This window comes from Panicum virgatum, chromosome 9N, assembly GCF_016808335.1.
Source record: "Panicum virgatum strain AP13 chromosome 9N, P.virgatum_v5, whole genome shotgun sequence".
NCBI classification, from domain to species: Eukaryota; Viridiplantae; Streptophyta; class Magnoliopsida; order Poales; family Poaceae; genus Panicum; species Panicum virgatum.
The window spans coordinates 56,598,263-56,622,925 of NC_053153.1; the positions used below are offsets into that span (position 1 = coordinate 56,598,263).

Sequence of the window (24,663 nt, forward strand, 5' to 3'; positions counted from 1 at the left end):
TGGAGAGTGGTCACGGCTGGATTGGAGCAGAGCGCCACCGCCGCCGAGGATTCCAGGTGCTTGCGGCCTGCACCGGTGCACCTTCTCTCTTCCCTATCTCTTTCCCTCTCTCCTTCCCTCTCTCGTTCTGAATCAGGCTGCGGGAAGTGTAGGCGGCTGGGCGAGCGGTTTCCTGCCTCATTTTCCCGCGCGCGTCTCCCGTGCATGCCCTCGCTCGTTCTCCCTGCGCGCTCTGGCCAAATCGCGCCGCACTGCGCCCGCCTTGCTGAGAATCGACGCCTTACCCGCCTAGGCGACGACTACCGACGCCCTATGCAGAGGATTCATGGCGCCCTGGACGCCACAAATTTTTTCCCGCCTAGACGACTAGAAGACGACTAGGCGACGACTTAAAAACCATAGACTATACCAACCAGCCACATGTTGCTTTGGAATTCTCTTGAATGTGCCATAAATGGACCAAATTCCAACAATCCCCCACCAATTCCAAAGTAAGAAATGAAGGACAAAAGAATCACTGTGCTATATCATTGCTAATATACCAGCCTTTCGGTATGAGTCCCGTATGGGTTGAACTAATACCTGGAATAACAAGATTCATCTTTCCACAACTGAAGAATGGACTAGGCCTTGAATTATCAGTCATACGTGGTCAGATTTCACCTGAAATCACAATTGATACTAGGCTGCCAAAACAACCTCGCCTAACCGGAGCGTTAATAGTCTGCTCCCATATCTTTTATTGAGTTTTCAATGGGAGCGCCCTGTCTCAAAAACTGTGACCTACAGTTAGACTCACGTAGGTGTTCCCCTTCAAGAATATCCTGCTGGCTGATATCTTTTCAATGGGGAACATTAAAGCTATATGTCATCCTTCCAAGCAGTAAAGAGTACTATAGTTGTCATTTGGACATGGGTACATTTTTATTATTTCAATGTACTCTTTGTGTTACAACATTAACTTGTTTTTTCTATTTCCTACTTCACGGGATCTCCGATCACATAGGATAGGTTACCATTATGATGTAACATACTCAAATGGGCCTCATACCCATGTCCTTAGACATCACAGAAATCACATTATGTGATAATCCCTTTGTGAAAGGGTCTGCCAGATTATTTTCAGTTTTTACATAGCTCACAGCTATAACTCCGGAGTTTCTCATTTTTCTGACAGTTTTAAGCCTTCGCTTAATATGCTTGTTGGACTTGGAATTATCCTTTGTATTCATAACCTGAGTTAGCATTGATTGGTTATCACAATTCATTAGGATGGGTGGTATCTGCTTCACAAGCAAAGGCAAGTCCATAGGCAGCTCTCTAAGCTATTCAGCCTCATTAGTGGCAGTCTCTAGTGCTACAATTTCTGCTTCAGCCGTTGATTTTGTCAAGACTGTTTGTTTGCAGGACCTCCATGCAACTGCAGCACCCGCTAGAGTGAATATATAGCCACTAGTAGCTTTGATCTCGTCCGCATCAGAGATCCAATTGGAATCACTATAACCCTCTAACACAGGTGGGTATCTCGAGTAGTGAATTCCATAATCTGAAGTACCTCTCAGATAATGACACACTCGCTCGAGTGCTTTCCAATGATCATCTCCTGCGTTTGATGTGAACCGACTCAGTTTACTCACAGCATAGGAGATGTCTGGTCTGGTCGCACCAGCCAAGTACATAAGGGATCCAATTATTTGAGAATATCTCAATTGATCTCTTCCCTGTCATTCGAATTTTTGAAGTTTCACACTTGCGTCATAGGGAGTTGGAGCGACTTTATAGTCTGCAAAGCCAAAGCGGCTAAGGACCTTCTCTGTATAATGGGATTGACTTAGTGTAATTCTATTCTCATTTTTTCATTAATTTAATATTCAGAATTACACTTGCTGGACCTAAGTCTTTCATATCAAAACATCGAGATAGTAAAGATTTGATCTTATCAATCACAGCAGTGCTGGTCCCAAATATAAGAATGTCATCGACATACAAGCACAATATAACACCATCACCCCCACCATAATGGTAGTACACACACTTATCTGCCTCGTTTACACTAAATCCTGCAGATGTTAAAGTGGTGTCGAATTTTTCGTGCCACTGTTTAGGTGCTTGCTTTAGGCCGTATAAGGATTTTATTAATCTGCACAATTTGTTCTCCTCTCCAGGGACAACAAAACCATCCGGTTGCTCCATATATATTTCTTCCTCCAACTCTCCATAAAGGAAAGTAGTTCTTACATCCATTTGATGGACAAGGAAACCATAGGAAGCTGCTAATTGTTGGCATTTCTTATGCCTGATAGAATAGATATTCCGCAAGTGCACAGAATCACCGCTGTAGCACTTCACCTTGGAGTATTCCAGGGTATTGTATTTTTTCTTAGGTAAGCACTATGGTAAAGAGTATCATAAATTGAGTGATAACCGTACTAGCTTGATCGACCGACTAACTAGACGGTGGTAAGCCAGATAGATAAATAAGATAAATGGCCAGTCAATGTCCGAGTGACACATGGAGGTTCAACTCCTTAGAGAGGTAGCACTGGGAGAACAACGAGCGAGATAAGACACCTGATACACTTCTGAACTATCGAGCTAGCATCTCTAGATCAGACTAAACACCTAGCTAGTTCTCGGGAAAATAGAGCTTACTTCGGTGGCTGGAAGAGGAAGAACTTCAGAAGGGGAAGAGAGGGGAGTCCGACGGCAACCTGCACTACTGCTATGAAAACACCCGAACGTGGTGGACTACAAAGGACGGATAGGGCTGTCACCACCTACTGACTACCACAACGGTTCCGTGGGGTGGAACACACTTTCTAGCTAACACTAAGGTCAGACACCACGTCTGCACTCGGTGTTAGGATTTCTCTCGAGGCCTTCGAGAGAAATCCCCCTCAACCTAGAGCACTAACTTGAGATACTCTAGTCCAAGAGAGAAAACCCGTAAAATAAGATCCCGATTACTTAGAGAGATAACTTAGCCTAACCTAAAGAAAAACTTCCGCGCTTGAGCTAGACACTCAGACTCGAGTAAATATAGACAACGGAAAGTAAAGCTGACTCAGAAAAGTAGAGAAGATAACTTATATTGATAATGTCAAAAGAAAGATACAGGAGCTATACCAGACTTCCGACGACTCTGGAATCCCGAGCAAGCTCGACTTGACTCTAACTCCCAAGCTACTAACCTACTCTAGAAAGTACAAGTGAAGAGAGAAGAGATCCAATGGTGTGTTACAAGTGATGGATGGGTTCTCTATTTATAGGCTTCCAAGGTCGGTTCCTGGCCGGTAATGCAGTTGGCATCAGTTGTAAGCAGGTAAGGCGGTTGAGCTTAACTTCCACGCCGCGGCCCAGCCTCAGAGGCTTCCAAGTGGGGCCTGCCAACCTCCCCTAGGCCGGCTGGCCTGGGGATCCTGCCAAGTGGCCACCGACCTTTGGACAGTGGCTCTGATTTGCTTCTGGAGGCGGTTGATAGTTGCTTGACATCAACACGTGCACGTGCTATGCCGACCGGCCTAGGGGAGGCTGGCCGGCCTCCCTCTAGAACGTCTTGGCCCTCTGTTGCGCCAACATTGCACTTACGCTTGTGATCCTCCCTGGGTGCTGGATCGCTGACTCGGACACAAGTTTGCACTGAATTGTGGGTCCTTTAATCCTTGTTAAAGTCTTTCGATCCACTTGATCAAACCGACATCCAATCCATGACTCAGAGGCATTGTGGGTGTGTCACTTTGCCACTGGATCGAAGACGGGACAATGTCCTCAAGGGTGCCAGGCTAGCCGGCTTAGGGGAGGCCGGTCGGCCTGGGTTCGCGCCCATTTTCGCTCATTTTTTGTAGATGTTCACCTGAAATCAAAACTCATCCAAAACTTGTGGAACTCATTAGAAATAAATAAAATATGAATGGAACATAGTATAAAGCTCGTGTTATTCCCGAGAAGTTGAAGGCTAGAATGTGAAATAATGGCCGTCAACACCCCCCAAGCAGTACTCTAATTGTTGCAATCCGGGCTACTGGAGAGTAAGTATCAAAGAAACCCTCTCCTTCCTTTTGTGTATAATCCTTGGCCAAGCCTTGCCTTGTACTTTTCAATAGTACCATCATACCTCATTTCCTTTTTAAAGATCCACTTGCATCCAACTGGTTTGCACCCGCTTGGACAATCAGTGATCTCCTAAGTCCCATTGGACATGATGGAGTCCATCTCACTATGGACTGCCTCTTTCCAATACTCTGCATCAGGAGATGAATAAGCCTCTGGAAGTGTTTTTAGCACGTCATCCACAAGATAAAAAATAAAGTCATCACCAAAAGAATTTCACAACCCTTTGTCTCTTACTTCTGCGTGGAGCATCATCGACTTTATCATTATCTTCATCGGATGAAACTGGTTCACTATTTGGTTCTGGTGGAGCAATTTGTTTCAGATTGATTGTAAATCTGAGTTTCACTATTGCTTGCTGATCTCATTGGATAAACTTCCTCAAAGAATGAAGCATCACGTGACTCCATGATGGTGTGTATGCTCGCATCAGGAGAATCTGATTTCACAACTAAAAATCTGTAAGTCGTGTTATTTTGTGCATAACCCAAAAACACACAATCAACCGTCTTGGATCCAAGCTTTCTCTTTTTCGGCGCTGGTATATTGACTTTTGCCAAACAACCCCACATGTGCAGAAAATTGACATTAGGATTTCGCCCCTTCCATCCCTCATAAGGAGTGATATCTTTGTTGTTTATCACAACTCGATTAAGTACAAAGTTTGCTGTCAAAATAGCTTCCCCCCACCATTCATAGGACATACCGGAACTCTCTAACATGGCATTTACCAAGTTTGTTAGTGTTCGATTTTTCCTCTCAGCCACTCCATTTGATTGAGGTGAGTATGGTGGTGTGACCTCATGGATTATACCATGTTCAGCACAGAATTGAGAGAACTCATTTGAGATGTATTCTCCTCCACGATCATCACGTAAACGCTTGATCTTTCTCTCAATTTGGTTCTCAACCTCAGCCTTAAAAATTTTAAAGTAGTGAAATGCTTCATCTTTTGTTTTCAGCAAGTAAACATAGCAGTAATGTGTAGCATCATCTATTAAGGTCATGAAATATCTTTTGCCTCCTCTAGTCAACAATCCATTCATCTCGTATAGATCTGAATGAATAAGATCTAATGGTGCCAAGTCTCTCTTCTCCTCTAAACCCTTGAAAGGTTTTCGAGGTTGTTTTGCTTGCACACATGATTGGCACTTTGATCCTTTGACTACTTTCAATTTCGGAAACTCTAATATGGACATTCTAGCAATGGTGTCAAAATTGATATGATAGAAACGAGAGTGCCACACATTGGACTCACAAATTTTATTCATGGATGCAATATTTAGATGGAAATTTGGATCAACAGTATTTAAGCAGAACAAGCCTCCGCTCTCATAGCCTTTACCAACAAAGTTTCCGAATTTAGAAATTACAACTTTATTGGATTCAAACACTAACTTAAAACCAACTCGACATAACAAGGATCCGCTAATGAGGTTCTTGTTTATTAACGGAGCATGCTGCATGTTCTTCAAGTGGACAATCTTCCCTGAACTCAGCTTCAGTTCGACCGTACCAACACTAAGAACAGGCGCAGCGGATCCGTTTCCCATCAAGACGGAGGAAGTCCGCTCTCCCTGGTAAGAAGTAAACAAGGATATGTCAGAGCATACATGTATATTCGCACTAGTATCAACCCACAAATCTGTAGATTGAAGTACCGAAAATACAACCGGAAAATTACCATACCGAGATCAACTAGCCTCATCACCGTTGCCTATGGTGACGTTCACCTTCTTGTTAGGCTTGCCATCATCTCGGTCCTTGTGGTAGCGGCAGTTCTTCGCAAGATGCCCTTCTTTTCCACACACAAAACATGCTCTGACATTTTCATCTTTCTCAGGTTTCTTCTTGAAGTTAGTGGTTTTCTTAGGCTTTGCGCCATAGTTCATCTTACCCTTTCTCTTATCCTTATAGGTGGGCTTGTTCACTATGATGTTTGCACTTGCACCTTGAGCAGATGTTCCTGGAGCATCCTTTGCCCTTGCCTTCTCTTCCACATCGAGAGCTATAATCAGATTCTCGGTGGAGATATCCTCTCATTTGTGTTTCAGGGTTGTGGTAAAATCCCTCCAAAAAGCAGGGAGTTTGGCAATAATGCCCGCTGACACAAACCTGTCCGGCAAAGGACAACCCAAACTTGCAATCTCCCCAACCAGTAGCAGCATCTCATGTGCATGTGTAACTATCGACTTTGCAGCATCAATGCTATAGTCATAGAACTGCTCACAGGTATAGAGTAAGAGACCACCTTCTGAGACTGCAAATTTGCGCTCAAGTGCATCCCACAACTCTGTGGGGTTAGTGTAATTCATGTATAGATCATACAACTGATCTGACAACATGGATAAGAGACATCCAAGCGCCTTATCACTATCACCCGCAAACGCCGCGGTCTGCTCAACCGTGAATGACATCATTGGATGGATCACCCACCACAGTTCCATGGACAAGTGCCAAAATTTGACTCTAGTCTGCCATCTCCGGAAGTTACCACCGGCAAACCTCTCAGGTTTCATTGCATCAGAAGGACCAGCCATTGCTGAATTACAATAAACGCATAGATAAGGTTTCTGGATTGTTGGAAATATGCGTTTAAAGAGACCAGATTTCAATTTGAGGCAAAATATAAATAGCAACACTACTGCTATCTCAAGTAGAAAAGAAAACTGACAGAGTAAAACGAACCGAAACATACTCATGTTAAATTCGATTACTCTTACAGATCAGCGCTCCGTCCTCGTGAAGAGACGATGCAGTGCAAATTGTAGCAGCGCAGAACGTAGTCGATCAGCCTCTAGCGGTCGCGCAGTTGCGCTGCCCAGAAACCTTATTGTCGTCCCTCGTGCAGACTTCACGACGGCAAGGGTTCGGAGATACCGCTCACCCTTCTCCAAGGGAAGGGCCGGCGCGATCCAGCAACTCGATGTCACAGCACAGCAAGAGGTGGAAGAATGGCTGGGAATCAAGAGAGTGTTTCCTGAATATTTTCAATCCCCTAATATAGGCGCGGCTGCCCTCGCGGAGCCGTTTTCACTTCGATGACGCCCATAAAAGACATTAAAACTCATTCAGGATGATCATAACAATTTACTGGGAATTATGGTATTAACCGGGCACTGATTAGCACCTAACCAATGCACAACGGTTCAAATGTGAGAGACACAAGTGGCAAAATATTGGCTGAGAGACACAAGTCACAAGTCACGCGGATATGCACGTGAAAAGACGCGGATATGCACGTGAAAAGACGCGGATACGCACGCGTGCACGTGCGTGCGTTGGTGTGTGTTTAGCAAAGCCTTACACACCCCATCTCTTGGCTGCTCCTTTCAACGCATGGAAAGTGTTCCAATATTTAAATTGGTGTCCACTTGCTTATACTAGCAGTATGGGACTATACCAACCAGTCACATGTTGCTTTGGAATTCTCTTGAATGGGCCATAAATGGACCAAATTCCAACAACCATCTTGTGTGAACCTGACAATTGATCAATAATGAGTATACACCTGGTGGCAACCATTCTCATAGTGACTTCCATTCTTGTACACTAGGAGCAGTAGGCCAAGTTAGCTTTACAACTGAAATCATGTTTTACCTTTTTTCTAGTTCAATCTTTCAGATGGTATGACCATGTTTTCGTGCTAGAGTGCAATGCAAGTCTCCTACCTCAACATGTCATTGACTCTTGGTGTTGACCACAAGTCTGCAATTCTTTTTTATTTACCATTTCTTTAATTCCTAACTCATCACATGGTTGATATGCTGAATACATCAAGCTGTTTATTTGTTGAAAGTTGTTAATATACATGTAGGTCCATGGCCATGTCTCACTTTTAATTCTTGTTGGAACACTTTATAAGTATAAGCTGCTGCTTACAAACTGCCACTTGCCACTTGCTACTTTCCCACCATTGTGCTTTGCAGTACTCCATCTCCCTCTAGCTACTGATTATCTTATTTTAATATATTGAAATGGTTTCAATTGATGAAACCTTCTGAGGGAATAGAATCCTACAAAAGGTCGACAAGTTAGAAGGTAATAGAAATGTGAAAACATATAACAGGATTTAGGAACTGAATTTTGTACATCGAAATGGTGAAACCAGAAACTGAATTTGGAACATGGAAATGGTTTCCCAGACAGCATATAGCAATTGAACTAATTTATATGATGTGGACAGGACAACAAGGTGTGAAAGTGATGACCAGATAGGTCTGAACAACTGAACTAAAATTGGGCCATTCTCTTCCAAATGAGGAACAACAAATTATCTGAACAATGTGGGTTGAAACATATCATAAGGATTCATCTGAGCAACTGAGCCATTCTACTCTAAAATAGGATCGACAAATTACCTGAATAGTTTGGTTTGTCACAGCTTATCTAGTAAGGAACCATTTATTATTTAATGACTAGGACAAATAAGCTACAAAACTATATAAAGCTCTAACTTCTGATAACAGCATGTAGGCTCTTGAGTACTTATAACAGCAGGCATGGCTTAGCTTATCATGATTTTCATAGCAAACAATACAAGTCAATATCACACTAGATTACCTGGGTGGAGTCCGGGGTGGGGGTCCAGTCAAAGAGATTGGGTGCACTGAAGTCGTCCACGGTGGCCTCGTAGTTGAGGAGGTGCTTTGAGTGTCCCAGTCAGTGGCATGGCCGAAGAATCACATGGAGACTTGGTACCGTGGCAGAGATGGTAGGCGGGCAGGCTCGGAGATGCTTGGCATTGGGGCCTTCATGGTGCTTTGATTGTTGATCCCTGTGGCAACAATAAGGAAGATCCTTTTAAACAAAACATGGTTACCTCCTCTGTTTTTGTTTTTTTTAGAATTCTTTGTATTATCTCTCATTCCTCCCATCGGCAGCACTAGAAATATGCCAAGATAGTGTTCTTTACAAAGTTCACAGCAGTTCAGTAAAATGCCTCTATCGGATCACCACTAATTCGTTGAATGAATACAAACAAAAGTTGTGGTCTAAAATTCTTTTGTTCTTTACAGTTAAAAACTTACTTTAGAATTGTTTACTTTTTAACCAAACTATAAATAATTATTTAACAAATTTAAAATATGATGGTTTAACAAAGAGTAAAGTGACACAAACCAAAATACTACCTTGCCAAGGCAGGAAGCCACAGGGAGCGCCGCTGGGAAGTGGATGCTGGCCGCCGCCGATACTTGGTTGATGCAGGCCGCCAGTACTTTCTAGTATGCCCTGAATATTCGAGGACACATCTCACCTCCTTCCGGTCCCAGCCTGTGCACGACGACACCGACCACTTCCCTGTTCCATCTCTGGCCCGCTCGAACCTGTTCGACTCGACCTCTCCGGCGCGTTGAGGGAGCCTGCCTGCATGCCCGCATCAATCAGCCTGTCACTTTGCTTCACTAGAAAGCAAGATGGTAGAGGGGACTGGTGGTCCTGCTGTCATTACGGGGAAACAAGAATATCAGGACATGGTTAGAATAAAAATCTGATTAGCGCGTCCCCTGATCCTCTGCTCCATATGATCATCATATCCAACTACAGACATAAGAAGAAGGAGAGAAATCTAATAAAGGAACAAAAATGGCCGTTGAGAAGCAGGCAACAGAATGTCCCCGCGGCACTCAGGATTGCAGATCAGACCGCACAGGTGCCGGTGGTCCGTCCGATCGAGACATGTGCGAATTTTCCACAATTGTCTTTGCGTAACTCGTAAGCTGCTCCCAGCCGGCGCCTGACTGCCTCACCGGTCGCCATTCGCCAGCTGCGTCGCTTTGTCTGGATGGCTAGCCTGCAGTGCAGTTCTTGACCAAAGCGATAAAGCGTGTCTGCGTCTGCAAGGATCTACGGAAGGGAAGGTGGGTGACAGATGGATTGGTTCCGAGCACACCTCTCTCCTGTGAAGTTGGAGAGGAATCCACTCAGCCCACGGCAAGCAGGCCGAATATCCTCCAGCCCACATACCAAGCGGAAGGCCGGCCGCCTGCCATCACAAGATGGGCCATGGGCCCAAAAAGAAAAAGTTCGCGTGGATCCTTCTGCGGCTCATCCATTAGAGAGTGTAAGGCGGCCACCCAAGATCCTGTTCACCAGTCCGATCTCCGGTTTCCTCGCGGAAGCCCCCCACCCACCCCCACATTCATTGCGCGCGCGAGTGACAGCGAAGCTGTCGCAGAACCACCGCAATGCGCCCTGTTAATCTTCCCCGGTGTGCTCCGGCCGTGGTTCGGGCCCTTCGGGTTCCAGATTGTCGGGTCCCGTGGCCTCCAGCAGCCTTAGAAGAGGTGGGAGGAGGGCAGGGAAGCCCGGCAACGGAGGCGGGTTGCGGCGGCAGCGGTCGGCGGCAGGCCGCCGGCCGGGGGCAACGGGGAGACATGCGGTGAGCCAGGCATCGGGCGGGGGAGCGCGGGTCCGAGCTGATTAGCCTTGGCGCCGGCGGAGGCGTCGGCGGCGGCTCCGGAGCCGGGGGAGGCAGGGCGCGGCGTCAGGAGCTTATGCGATGTATCGTCGTCAAATCGCACAAAGCGATGAATAGACACCCCCAGCCCGCACCCATTTCGGACGCCAATCTCTTGTGCGGCCACGTGGCAATTACCCCATGCGGACGCCACGCCACACTCTGCTTCTTCCGCACGCTAATGCAATCCGATCGGAATGCTTTCGCGTAATGGCGGTGCTCGCCGATCCGCGTCCGACTAGAACACAGCAGCAACCCCCCAAGAGCACTAGAACATCTCCAGCAATAGCTCCCAAATCACAGCCCTCATATAACTTTTGGGGGCTGGTCCCCATCTCATACCCTCCAAATAATACATCCAACTCCAGCAGAATCTCTCATATTTGAGCCATCATTCAAGCCCTCATATTCTAGCAGAAGCCCACGGATGGAGGGCTCTCTAGAGATCTCCCAGGTCTAGGGGGTGGAGGGGGAGATTTGGAGACCTTCCTAGTTTAGGGACTCAAGTAGAAGACCTGCTGGAGTTGTTTTTCTTGATTTCACCCTTCAAATTTAAAATAAAGGGTTTGATAGGGGTTCTGCTGAGTTGCTCTAAACCCCCCTCCCGCATCCCCGCTCTCTCCACTCCCATCCGCCCACAATTCGCATCTCGCTCTCCCTCCCATACGCCGCCTCGCCGATCTCGCTCTCGCGCACGCCTCTGCTGCCGCTGCCGCCGCCATGGCGGGGCAGAACCCTCTCCGCCGCTAGAAGCCATTCTTCGCGGCGTTCGGCCTGGTGGACGCCGCGATCGAGGCCGCCGGCCCGGCGCTCTACCGCGACGGGTTCCGCAGCGCGAGGGGCGACGTCGTGGAGCTGCTCTGCGGCGTCCCGGCGGGGACGGCGGCCACGGGGCCGAGGAGCTCTGCGTCGTGCTCGACGGCTTCATGGCGGAGTCGCTCCTGACGCTGCAGGCGGTGCCCGCGGAGGTGGTGCCGGGGATGCTGGCGTCCTCCGCCGACCTCGCCAAGGCAGTTGGCTCCCTGAGGTTCCACCAGTCCGCTCGCATCAGCGGGCTCGCGCGCGACGTCATCCGCGGGTGGAGCGCGGCCGTCGAGGAAGACATCGCCAGGACCTGCGCGGCCATGAAGAAACTCGACGACCTGTCCCATGTCAAGGCGTCGGATGCCGCTCATCCCTTGACGGAGAAGACGAAACCGATGGCTGCTGGCTTCCATGACCCGAGGACGATGGAGAAGGCGAAAGCTGCAACTGCAACGACGATTCTAGAGCAGGGTTCAAAATTTCGGTCGAATTTCACCGAAATTTCGGTAATTTTTTCATTTTCGCTAGACACCGGGAAAAGAAATTTCGGTATTTTTCGTTTCAAAATTTAAAAATTCAAAAAAAATTGTAAAAAATATGTAAAAAATATGATAAAAAACTAGGTATTTTTCTGAGCGAATAGCACTTGAAATATAAGTTGATTTGGTTGGTTAAATTGACTAAATGGGTTCAGACCCGTTAATAATTAAGAGACCCGTTAACATTTATAACCTACCCAACGCCCGTGGGCGGAGTCTCGGCCTCTCCCCACTCCCCTCGTCGCTCAGCTCTGTCGCTCCTCCATTCCCCTGGCCGCCCGCCGCCGAAGCAGCTGATTCCGGTGTGGCGGACCGAAATTTCGGCGGTAAGGCGGCGGGTTTCGGCCGGTATCCACCGGATCTCAGGGCCGGGAAGGCGCGGCGGTTTGCCGCCAACATCCCGGGCGGATTTCGGTGAAATCCCGGTGGAAAACCGCCCCTTCGGGCCGGATTTTGCCGCGGGCACCGAAAAAAAGGTATGAGATGTTATTTTGTGATGGTGAAGCTTGTTGTTGTTGATCTAAGTGAGTTAGTTTTGATAAATGATGAACTTCATACTATTTTTGCAATGGGGAAGCTAGGGTTAGAGGGAATGTTAGGATTTGTTAGTTGTTTTGATATTCTAGTGACAATGTGAAATGCAATGTATAGAAAAAATTATTCCAACGTTTTGGATATGAGTTGTATTCAATATTACTGATGAAATTAAGAGCCGATTGATTCATGTCACCTAGGTAGTAAGTGATATAGAATAGTATGTAAACATAAAAGTATTTATATATATAGACTTGCATTATGCTACTATGTGATATTCATGAACTTACATCGTGCTATTTTTCTGTAATTGTAGGACAATGCCAGACGTAGTGTGGGAGCATGGCCAAAAGGTCGGGGTGGTTTCAAATGCAAGTATTGCAGGGAGGAGAAGGGTGGGGGAGGAGCAACACGGTTCAAAGAGCATTTGGCACATAGGGGGAAAGATGTGAAGGACTGCCCTTCGGTTCCGACCGAAGTTAAGGAATTCTTTAGTGAGCAGTTGGACAGGAACAAGGTTAGCGCAAAAGCAAGGGCCCGAGAAAGAGTGCTGAGGGACCAAGCAGCAAGGGGGCGGCACACTGACCTAGAGGAGGAGGGTGGCCAGGGGCACGACGAGGATGCAGAGCTACAGGCTGCCTTACACCAGTCCCGCCAAGAGTATGACTTTATGCAGCAAGCTAGGCCACGATACGAGAGGGGTGGCGGATCTGGAGCTGCTTCTGGATTTAGAAGTGGTGGTGTTGGAGGCAGTGGTGGACCACAGCCTTCGATGTTCAGAAGGAGTCAGTCACAAGTCCCCGAGAGGGTTAGGGACTACCACCTAGGTTTGAGCAGTGCTCCACGGCAGCAAAGGATTGATACCGGCCCATGGACTGTCAAGGGGAGGACATCAAGAGAGCTTCTAGGGAGGGCATGGGCGAAGGCGTGCCATGCTGTCGGTATTCCCGGCCGGAAAGTCGATGACCCATACTTTAAAGCTGCGATCGTGGAGACCCAGAAACAAGGTAACAATGTATATTTTGAGCTACATTACATATCCTTCATTGTGATCTTAATGCTTTCTCTTCTATGACCGCAGGTGTTGGAATCAAAATACCATCAGGGAGGGAGATAGATGGAAAATATTTGGATGAGAATGTGAAGGAGATAGAGAAAGAGATAGAGAAGTGGAAGAACGAGTGGGATGAATGTGGAGTCACGATCATGTGTGATTCGTGGACGGGGCCTATGCGTAACTCGGTCATTAATTTCTTGGTGTATAGCGGTGGCACCATGTATTTCTTGAAGTCCATCAATGCGTCCGACAAAATACAGGACCATCAATACTTGTTGAAGGTAAGTCCATGTATCGATACATTGTTCTCACCTTGGCATAAAATATAGGACCATACGCATATCACATTGGCAATGTTGTGCAGGAGATACGAGCAGTGGTCATGAAAGTGGAGCCTCACAATGTGGTTCAGCTTGTCATGGATAATGGTTCGAACTACAAAAAAGCCTGCAAAATTCTCTGTCACGAGTTTCCTACCATTGCATGGCAGCCTTGCATTGCCCATACCATCAACCTTATGCTGAAGGACATAGGGAAGTGGCCGGAGCATGATGCTTGTATTCGAAGCGCGCAATGAATTTGCAGCTGGCTCTACAACTCCAACAGTTTACACAGCATGATGAGGGAAGCCATCGGTGGAGAGTTGGTCAAGTGGAATGTAACAAGATTTGGGACCAACTACATGTTCCTTGAAAGCATGTATAAGAAGAAGGACCAGTTCATGACATGGTTAGTGTCACCTGAGTTCCGACGGTCCCGCCACTTCAAAAGTGAAACTGGAAGGTACATTTACGAATGCATCACAAGTCTTGAATGGTGGGCGAATATGGAGTATGTGATTAATAATGTTGAGCCTCTGTACATGTTTCTGAGATTTGCTGACACGGACAAGACACCTAATTTGAGTGAGGTGACAATGGAGTATCAAAACATGAGGCAGACATATGCCAGCAAGTTCAGCAGTGACTACCCCCGGTTTGAAAAGATCATGGCTGTGATAGATGCAAGGATGACCACAGTGATGTCAGGCACATATATGGCCACTGCTTGTGCTCTTAACCCTTACGTGCAGTACAGTTTGGGCACATCACAGACAGTCATGGCAGTGTTGCTAGGCGAATGGCCATTGACCAAAAAACTTCACCACCTGCTTGGTGGGCTACATTTGGGGGAGATACACCAGTGTTGCAAAGGGTCGCCCGACGCTTGTTGGCGCAGTGTGCAGCCTCTAGTGGATGTGAAAGGAACTGGAGCACCTTTGCTTACATCCACACCAAACTGCGCAATAGGTTGAGCCACCAGAAATTAGACAAATTGGTCTTTGTGAACTACAACCTCCGCTTGCGTCTGCAACGTGCTACTAGAGGGGTCGATTCATATGACTATGATCCAGTTAGCAGTTTCATGGATCTTTCTTTGTACCGGCAGTCATCAGCAATTCAAGATTGGATGAAGCAATCAAGGTCCAATGGAGACCCATCATTTGATGAAGACTCAGACTTCACTGACACTCCATTGCCGAGCCAGATGTTCACTGACATAGGCTCTTCTCATGGTCACGATGAAGATGTGGAGACATGGGCCGAAGAAACAATTGGGGACACACATCTGGGAAAAAGGAAGACTAAGATTGGTCCCGAAATGAGAAAAAGGAATAAACCACGCACTGAGGAGGAGTTAGGTAGTGACGATACCACACCTGAGCCTAGTGGTGGTGAGGACATTGGTGATGATGATGATGATGATGATGATTCTAGTAGCAGTGAAGGTGATGGCAATGATGGCAACGAAAGTGGTGGTTATCGTATATCTCCTACTATAAGGTTCACTGGGGAGGAGGACTTCACCCATGCAACACAAGATACAGATCATGGAGCACCTACTTCACAACGACAAACAACAACGACACGTCGACATGGTCGACAGGCCCCACTTGCATATGATGAAGATAGCTCCAACTCTGCCTCTAGTGGTCAGTACTACAACCCTTACAGTACTTCTCCCCCTGCAGGGGGCTTTCTGTGGCCACCACCAGCGGTGGTGAACCCGCCACTTCCGCAGGCAGTTGCAGCATTGCCTTATTTGGATTATCACGACTAACTACCATATGGAGCTCCACAGTTACAATATCACCCACCTACGTACGTGTATTTGCCACCAACAGACGAGCCGTATGAGGGACCACCGGGAGAGAGATTTGAGGACTGAAGAATGCAGGTACTTATCCTATCAACAGAACTTATCTATACGTTTTGCTTCCTCTACTTATTCAATTTATTTCACATAAATATTTAAATGCAGAGAATATACTACATGGATTATTCTGGACAATGCCTTTGCCTCTGTTGTATCTTTGGATTGTAATAATTCTAATGGACTTTGGATGTATTGCGTTCTATGTGTGGACTTTGGACATGAGTTATGTGTAATAATTCTAATGGACTTTGGATGTATTACGTTGTATGTGTGGACTTTGGACATGAGTTATGTGTTAAATAGTGTATTTGTCATTGTTTTGTGGAGTTATATATATGTTATGCATTATAAACTGTCAATATACACATAATCATGGGAAATTTTGCCAAAACTTTCAATTTTTCCATATATACACATCATTTTCTGTTAATTTGCATCATTTTACGGTGACAAAACCGAAATTTCGGTCAAAATCACCGAAATTTCGGTCAACAAAACCGAAATTTCGATCGGAATGCAACGAAATTTCGTTTTTCGAATTCAAAATCACTTTTCGGTCGAAATTATCGAAATTTAGTGAAATTTCGCCCGAAATTCCGTTTCCGCCAGATGGTGGGATTCGGTGAAAAACGAAAAGTGTTCCAGAGTCGATGCCGAAGACAACGCCGCCTTTCGAGGAGAAGATGTAGGCTACCAAGCGCAAGCTCCGGGAGGGATACCGGGTCGTGGAAGACGCCAAGCAAAAGAGGAAGACCCAGGAGATCAAGCCGCCCAAGATGTTGGAGCAAAGACAGAGGAAGATGCACCCGATCCTTCGCGAGCGGAGCAAGGCGAGATGCGGGAGCTCTAGGGCTGTGAGGCGATGTTTGGTCTCATCGTTTGAGAGGGTCTAAGCTCCGCAGGGGACAGGATCAAATGCCTCTGTGTAATACTGGACGTGTAATTCGATCACCAACACAATGCAGCAAAGTGACTTGAAAGTTGAAAATCGTGATGTGCTCAGGTGCAAAGTTCTGCGCTAGCTCCCTCAGCACAACATGTCAGAGTGTTCAGAATTACAGTAGTGTGCTGTTCTGAATGTGTTGTATGAATTGTTGGCCATGTGTTGTCTGAATTGGAATTCTCTGAATTGTTTGAACAACGAGAAACCGAGCTAGCCGGCGGGCAGTAGTTGGTAGATTCATTACTGATCCCCTGCTACCCCCGTTTCTCAAGAGAATACGTCAGTATCGTCACGCAGCTAAGAAAACGCCTTGTTCAGAGCTACGCTCTCTCTCTCTCTCCGACGAAGTCTGAACGGCCCCATCTTCAGTATCGTTAGATAACTTCGTTGGTGCTGACACCAAGTGAACCTACCAAATCTGCTCCTGCCTCTGCGCCTCATGACTCATGAGATTTTCAGATGTGAGCAGGTTCCATTCCCAAGTCCTAAGCTGCATATACGCATGGGCATGGGATGGGCATCAGTGAGCAACTCTCTCAAAGGACTGTAGTTTGCCAATGGGCCTGTATTGCGCCGGGCCAGTTAGACGTGAACTACGTACGGTTCGCGAGGCCCATTGCACTTTGTGGTTTCGTCTGATGATGGATTGGCTGGTGGTAAATGGAGAGTTCTCAAGTTCTAACACTCTCGTACACTGTTTGTTCAAAAAAAACACTCTCGTACATTTTACACTGTTGCCCCATGATTCCTGCCCAACCAGCTCAAATCATCTCCCCCCCCAAAAAAAAAGAAGAAGAAGCAACCCAAGGTTCCAAGATAACTGAAGTAGAGGCAAAACAAGGACAAAAACTGCCGGCACAACCTGTGCCAGGACCAAGATAACAGATAATGAGCGATAGCTGGCTGGCAATCAAGCATTCAAGCTAACACACTTTGCATGTCATGGAACGGCCGCCCGCATCTCCATATTCGTCGTCCAGCAATATCTGACAGCTGCAAAGACCTGGCTTGTTCCTGTGCAGCGTCTCTGCGATGCCCCCAACCCCAAGCTCTGATTAATCCGACCCTGCCCTAGTCTCTGCACCTTATCCAACCATCTCTCAAAAGGACAACGGGCAGCGCTGAGCCGCTGACCATCGCCCAAGAGTAAATAAGAAAATGGAAAGAACTTTGATTTTTAAAGTGCGTTGACATTAATTTGGGGGGCCCTGAAACAGCCTTCGCTCGTGCTAACAAGCGTTGGATGGAAGTCATGATTTCTGGCGATAGAGGATAATGTGCAATGCAAGTGTCAACCCCTAGTATATATCTGCAGTGGCAATTAAGCTAACTGCACTGTTTGGTGTTTCTTCCTGGTTGCTTTAGATTGCAGTGTGTGGATGCAGTGTGTTGGACAAAACGACACCAATCTAGCCAGCTGTAAGATGCATGCACGCATGCAGTTTTTGGATTGCTCGTGCATGACAGCGTCTAATCAAGGCGATCAAATGACTGTACAATATTGCTTCGCCGAACGTGTCTGAGTATGTATTCCGTAGAACACTAGAACAGGCCGACGATGTTCTGCACACAAGGCAACCGCTCTAGTACTGCTCACCTACACTAGACAGAGTAGAGAACTTGTTTCCTTTCCAACTTGCCAAGTACGGCACATTTATTTTGCCTTGTAAATACCGAAGTGGACAAGAATGTCAATGGACGAAAGATAGAGTACTCCTAATTTACACTGTATGCAAATGGCTGGATTCGCAGAATCTAGACAATGACTTGCACCAATGACAGGTAGCTTCCACAGGTACCCTCGCATCTGTTCTCTTTACTGGATCGCTCTTGTGCCACTTGTTAGTAGCGTGCTTCACTTTATATATCAATGTTGGCTTCCTTTCCGAAAAAAAAATATATCAATGTTTGTCATCTTGAAACTTGATACTATTCGTTCTAATGTCAACGAGCTGCCCACATGACTAGCAATCTACAGTTCCTCTAAAAAGACCTGTATAGTTTTTGCTGATATTTGTAGTGGAGTTTCTTATGTGTAATTTTATTTATTATGAAAAAACTAAAGATATGTATTGCACCCACGTCAACGATGGGAATGGATTCTCATTAGCCACACTAGTCTATCAACCTGTGCTCCCGCACGGACTAATTAGAATTAATATAAGAATGAGGTCAATAATTATAATTATCTATCTCACACCATTTTCATCTAGGAAACATATCAGGTGCAAACCAAGCAAACAGTGTAAACTCCAATTTGCCACTGGATCAACATCCAAGAGGCATGTGGAGATTGGGTAATTTTACAATTAACCGCCCGCTCTTGGATTGGGTAATCACACTTTTGCAAATCCCCCCTTCCACTCCCTCTGCGCCTCCCCTTGGATGTTGATCTGGTGGCTCAGATTGAAGTTTGCATGATTTGCACAAAGTGATTGATTTGCACATGTATGTTTCATTTCATCTATTAAATATTCTAACGCATACTCTAAAATATATATTTATCATTATGTAGATACAATAGATTTTATTTTGCATCACATATTGTTTATCATTATGTAGATACAATAGATACAATATATGTTTAGTTGAACTATTTGTTTGTGAATTGGTATTCTTATCTCTTCCATCATACATGAATATATGATGCATATATCATGGGTAGCATTTTTATATAAATAATAATATTGATAACATATTAATAATGATAGAAATAGTAATTTAGAATTTTATATTGGTGCATTTTAATATATTGTTATAATTGTATAATTTAGATTCATATTTATGAGTAATTTAACTTATAGTAATAATAATATAATTGTATAATTTATATGCAAATTTAGGGGAGTATTTGTATTATTTTTATAATGGCATGGGTGGGTAATTTACACAAAGATTAGGGGTTACTTTAGATTTTTATTATAATAGCAAAGGTGGGTAATTTAGATACATGTTTAGGGGGTTACTTTAGTCTATTTTCGTAATGACAGAGGTCGGTAATTTAATAGGAAATAACAGATCCGATGGTTATTATAATTAGAGCTGTTGGATTGATGGTTGGATGTTTTTTATTTTTGTGAGAATTTATAGGATTTCTCTATTTTTTCAGAGTGTCCACCTAGGATCCTATGTGGCTTCATGTAGAGGCTTCTTTGGAGCCTCCAATTAGTAATAGTAAAATGTACATGTGATGTGAAAGAAATGTCACCTTCCATTAGAGTTTGATCCTCATAACTCCACTCAAATAAATTCAATGCCTGCAGATTCTACCAATAAAACATTGTGCAAACATGTACGGAAAATATGGTTCATATATCCTAATGTATAGAATTAGCTGGTATTATATCTAACCCAGTATAATGTCAATAAATTAAATAAATATGGGACGGAGATTGAAGACACCATATACTCCCTCCGTTCTAGAATATAGATATGCTTAGGTTGCTCCTAAAACAAACAATTTTAAGTTTGACTATGAATAGGAAAAAATTATAAAGATTGACAATGCAGAAATGATGTTAGCAGATCCAACATGGAACCAACATAACTATTTCCATTTAAAATGAATTATTTGAATAAATATTGTTGGCTGACGTAGAAAATCTAACATAGCTATGTTACGGGATAGAGGTAGCATATATAGTCATTGTCTGAGCTTACCATTCGTTATATCTGCATTGGTATAAATTCCTGATTTTTAATCATGCAACCAAAATAAAGAATGGAACTGATGTTAAATGGGCATTCTAGGCATCGTTCGAATATCTGCCAAGAATGCCACATCCGACCTTAATTTGCAAGCTTTTAGTCAGCCATGGTAAATTAAAGAACTTCATGCAACATCGATCAGTTGTTGAATCTATAGGTATAATAATAGAGAAATTTTACAATGATTGAAAAAATAGGAGCCGTCAATTTGATAAAATCTTACTGTGTTCAAGATAGGAAGTACCTGGTACTTCCCAAATCTGCAAAAAAGTGAAACCAAATACTAATTTAATTTAATTTTTATAATTAAATACTTTCCATAGATCAATGGCTAGAAAAAAGTTTAAGGTAAAAGTACCTAAAAGTACCCATTGGTACTTTACAATCATTGTAAAAGAGCTCATAATAAATTTGCACCACATGTTGGCTTCTTGACTTCTTCGATGTGCTTAAGCCAATCTAATATATGGTAATCGATTCTCCACAAATGGCTCTATGAGTGTGCATATTCTGCCTCCTTTCTGGGAGCTAGAGGCCAACTTGCAAACTAACAACGGTGAAGATCATATCTGTGTTTAATAGTGGTCCGTGTTGTACCTTCCGATCCATACATATAGCTCTGTAGATAAGAGTAACACGGATGAACATGTTCAATAGCGACATGGAGTTGCTGCTATTTAAAAGATTATTGATGAATTGCAAATGAAGATTCTAAAGGTTGTTAAGATCCAATATATGCAAGTTAAAAGACTTTAACTTATGTCTATTATTCCATAGAAACATGTTTTTTTACAAGTGTGCAGCGGCAAATATTATACAAAAACTTAATTGTGTAAATTGCAAATGCCATGACGACGTACTGAATGTCAGAAAAAAGGTAGGAAATAAAACAAGAATGGCTAGGAATAATAATTTCTTTCAAGACAAATAAAGAAAGCAGTCCAAATTATTGGTGATAATTAATTAATCTACGTGTGGTGAGTTTGCAACACCCACACCTCATCTCTGATCTTATGCCTCTAGTTTTAGCTCTCCCATGGCAAACAGCCATCGCAGGGGGTCAGCTATATATGTTATGGGATAGTCGGATAGGGGTAGCATATATATAGTCGTCGTCTGAGCTTACTATTCATTATACGTCATGCATGCGATCGTGCTGGATTGTGATGCCATCTATCTGCATCGGTAAATAAATTCCTGATTTGTAATCAACCAACTAATAAATGTTGGAACTGATGTTGAATGGGCATGCTAGGCGTCGTCACGTCGGACCTTAATTAATTTTCAAGCTTTTGATCAGCTGCAGTAAATTAAAGCACTTAGCTTCAGGCATGATGGATCTGTTGCTGAATCTCTAGGTACAATAGTATATCAGAATACCCTTCCGAAAAAACATAATAGAGATTAACCATAGTTATAGGCTGCTAATATTTTATGACATTACGAATCTGCACATGTTGGCTTCTTCGATGTTCTTGAGCCAATTTAACATATGTTAATCGATTTGCCACAAGTGGCCCTATCGGTTTGTATGGTCTGCCTCCTTTCTGGGAGCTAGAGGCCAATTTGCGCAGACCAATAATGGTGAAGATATGTGTTTAGTATATAGTGGCCCGTGGTTGTACCTCCCGATTTTATATATATATATATATATATATATATATATATATATATATATATATATATATATATATATATATATATATATATATATATAGCTTTACAGATAAGAGTAACACGGATGAACATGGTCAGTAGCGATCGACATGCTGAGTTCCTAAGTACTATTCAAAAGATTATTGACGAATGGCAAGTGAAAATTCAATTCTAAAGGTTCTTAAAACTACACCAAACCAGAATTGCCTTGGCGGCCAAAAACCGCCAAGGAAAGTGCCAAAACTGTCAAAGAAATGATCCTTGGCAGCCAGCCGCCAAGCAAAATCCGTCAAGAATAGAGAGCCAAGGAAATTCAATTTCCTTGGCTGCCGGCAGCCATGGATTATTTTCTTGGCGGTTTGACCGCCAAGCAAAGTAAGGCAGCGTCCAAATTGCAACTGCGCCAAGAAATTATTACAACCGCCAAGGATACAACTTTCCTTGGCAGTCATCGACAGCCAAGAATACAGTTTTTCTTGGCGGTCATCAACAGCCAAGAATACAACTTTCCTTGGCAGTCATTGACAGCCAAGGAAAATATTTTCCTTGACAGGCCTCAATGTTTCCTTGGCTGCCAACCGCCAAGAAAATGCATAAAGCTAATAAAAAAATAAATGTTACCAGCTAATAGCAACATAATATTGTTGGATCCATAGGTAATTCAAATTGCATCCATCAAACATCCAGTCCATATCAAGTTTCATTGATCAATGTAGTGACTGGCAACATATCATTATTCTTCCAATAATATTACAGGAACAACATATGGCACGTAAAACAAATACATTGCTGCTGATATGCAATAATTTTAATGGGCAGAAATATTCATAGATATTCCAATAGCAAGTTACAATCAACTCAGTTGAAAACTATTGAATCAATCTAACAAGACTTGATCTACTTAACACAAACATAAAAAGATCCTTCACCAATGCATATGAGCTCGCTTGCTACTCCAAGTTGCACTCAAACCATCATGTCTCTCTAACCCATAAAAACAAATTATTAGATTGGTGAAAATAGAACTATTAGGTGGAAGCATGCAGGTGAAAAGGAAGAAATAATTACCTCACAATTACGCCTTCTTGATATATATCATTAGGAATCAGCATACAGATTCATAATGCTCAGTTCAGCTTCTGCAATTTGAAATAAACTTGCAATAAGTATATGGAGATGTGTTACTGCCTAATTGTTAAATATAAAACAGTGAACACACAATAAGTATATGGTGATGTGTAAAAATATTGAAATGAGAGCAGTGAGCATTTTCTGTAATGATAATAGTGAGACAATTGAATATAGTGTTGCATATTTATCTTGGGGTAGCCAAATTATGGCACCAACTGCCATCAATCATCGGTCATCAGGGGAAATAATATTACCCATAAACAATTAAAGATGAGGATAGTCATTGTAAAAAAGTATAGCAGTTATGGTAACTTAGAGAAGTTGATAATTAACTCTCAGCCTTCTCAACAATCACCTGCATTGCACAAATCAACACAAGTTAGACAAAAGTAACCATGACAATACAATGGTACAAAATGTTTGAAATCAGTGCTCGGATATAGAACTATTGTTGTGAAACAGACTCTTGATTAACAAAGTCTCAAATGCTGCTAAGTGCAAATTTACCTTATCTGCTTCTAAGGGAGAAGAAAATGTACCATAAATTGCCAGGTAGGAAATAGTAACAAATTGACATAAATCAATTGACATAAATGGTAGTACAGTTGTTCTGCTAGGAAATAGTAACAAATTGACATAAATCATCATAGTTACTACACCTAAATGCAGCTTATAAGAGTTACATTATGCAGTGTAAACTGAAAACCAGCATGACAGTGTGCATTCCCACTTGATAAAAGTAACTTATTATTTGATAAAAGTAACTAGATGTTGACAGAAGCACCATTCCCACTTGTGGCATTTTTCCCCCAACCAATAACTCGTAGTTATTTCAGAATTCAAACTTGAAGCGGCCGGATCATGAACAAGATCATCATAAGAGAGGATCTTGTAGGAAGTCCTGCAAATCCTATTACTAGATCCAAGATGCAGTCATAAAAGAATAAGTGCTACTTATACTAGATCTGAGATGCATTGGTAAAATAAATAACAGGCAAGTACTACTAATACTCGTTCCTCACTGCTCGGCCTCTAGTACACAATAAGAAATCAAGTATTCAAGTACTCAGACTATTAATTGCTAGCGAAATATATATAGAAGGTATAATTAGCAAAACTAATACCTCTCTTCGTCAGCACGTGGCCCTCGATGTGGAGACGACCGACCAGCCTAGGCCTCACAGGCTCGCACTTCCGCACCCGCACGTCAGCAGCTAGCCGGCTCCGGTAGTTGCGTTGGCGTCGCGCACTTGCGCGGTGCCGCTGTCTGGAGTCCAGCTGAGTTGGGGATGACCCCGCAGTTGCCTGGCTGGTGGCCGCCGCCGCCTTGCGGCAGTGAGGGAGTGGGGTGGGGCCACGACCGCCATCGACGGCCTCCGTGGGGAGCCCAAGTGGTGGCCACGGAGCCCACAACACCCCGCATCTCCGGCAAGGCACCGCGAGCCAGGACGCAACATGGCTGCGACGCCGCGTCCAGACCTAAGCGCAGCGCCGCCATGGCTTGCTCGCTCGGTTGTTGCTGGGT

At 44.1% G+C, this 24,663-nt stretch overlaps 1 long non-coding RNA gene across 2 annotated transcripts; it reads right to left on the reverse strand.

Annotated features, from left to right (window-relative positions):
* Positions 1-22,828: 22,828 nt before the first annotated feature.
* Positions 22,829-24,663, reverse strand: LOC120691904. Of its 2 annotated transcripts, none has more exons than XR_005682403.1 (4): positions 24,263-24,663; positions 23,393-23,493; positions 23,076-23,146; positions 22,829-22,991 (listed from the first exon to the last, which is right to left on the reverse strand). It is a non-coding gene; the product is annotated as an uncharacterized LOC120691904 (long non-coding RNA). The 2 variants fall into 2 exon arrangements; XR_005682404.1 differs by lacking the exon at positions 24,263-24,663 and adding an exon at positions 23,923-24,225.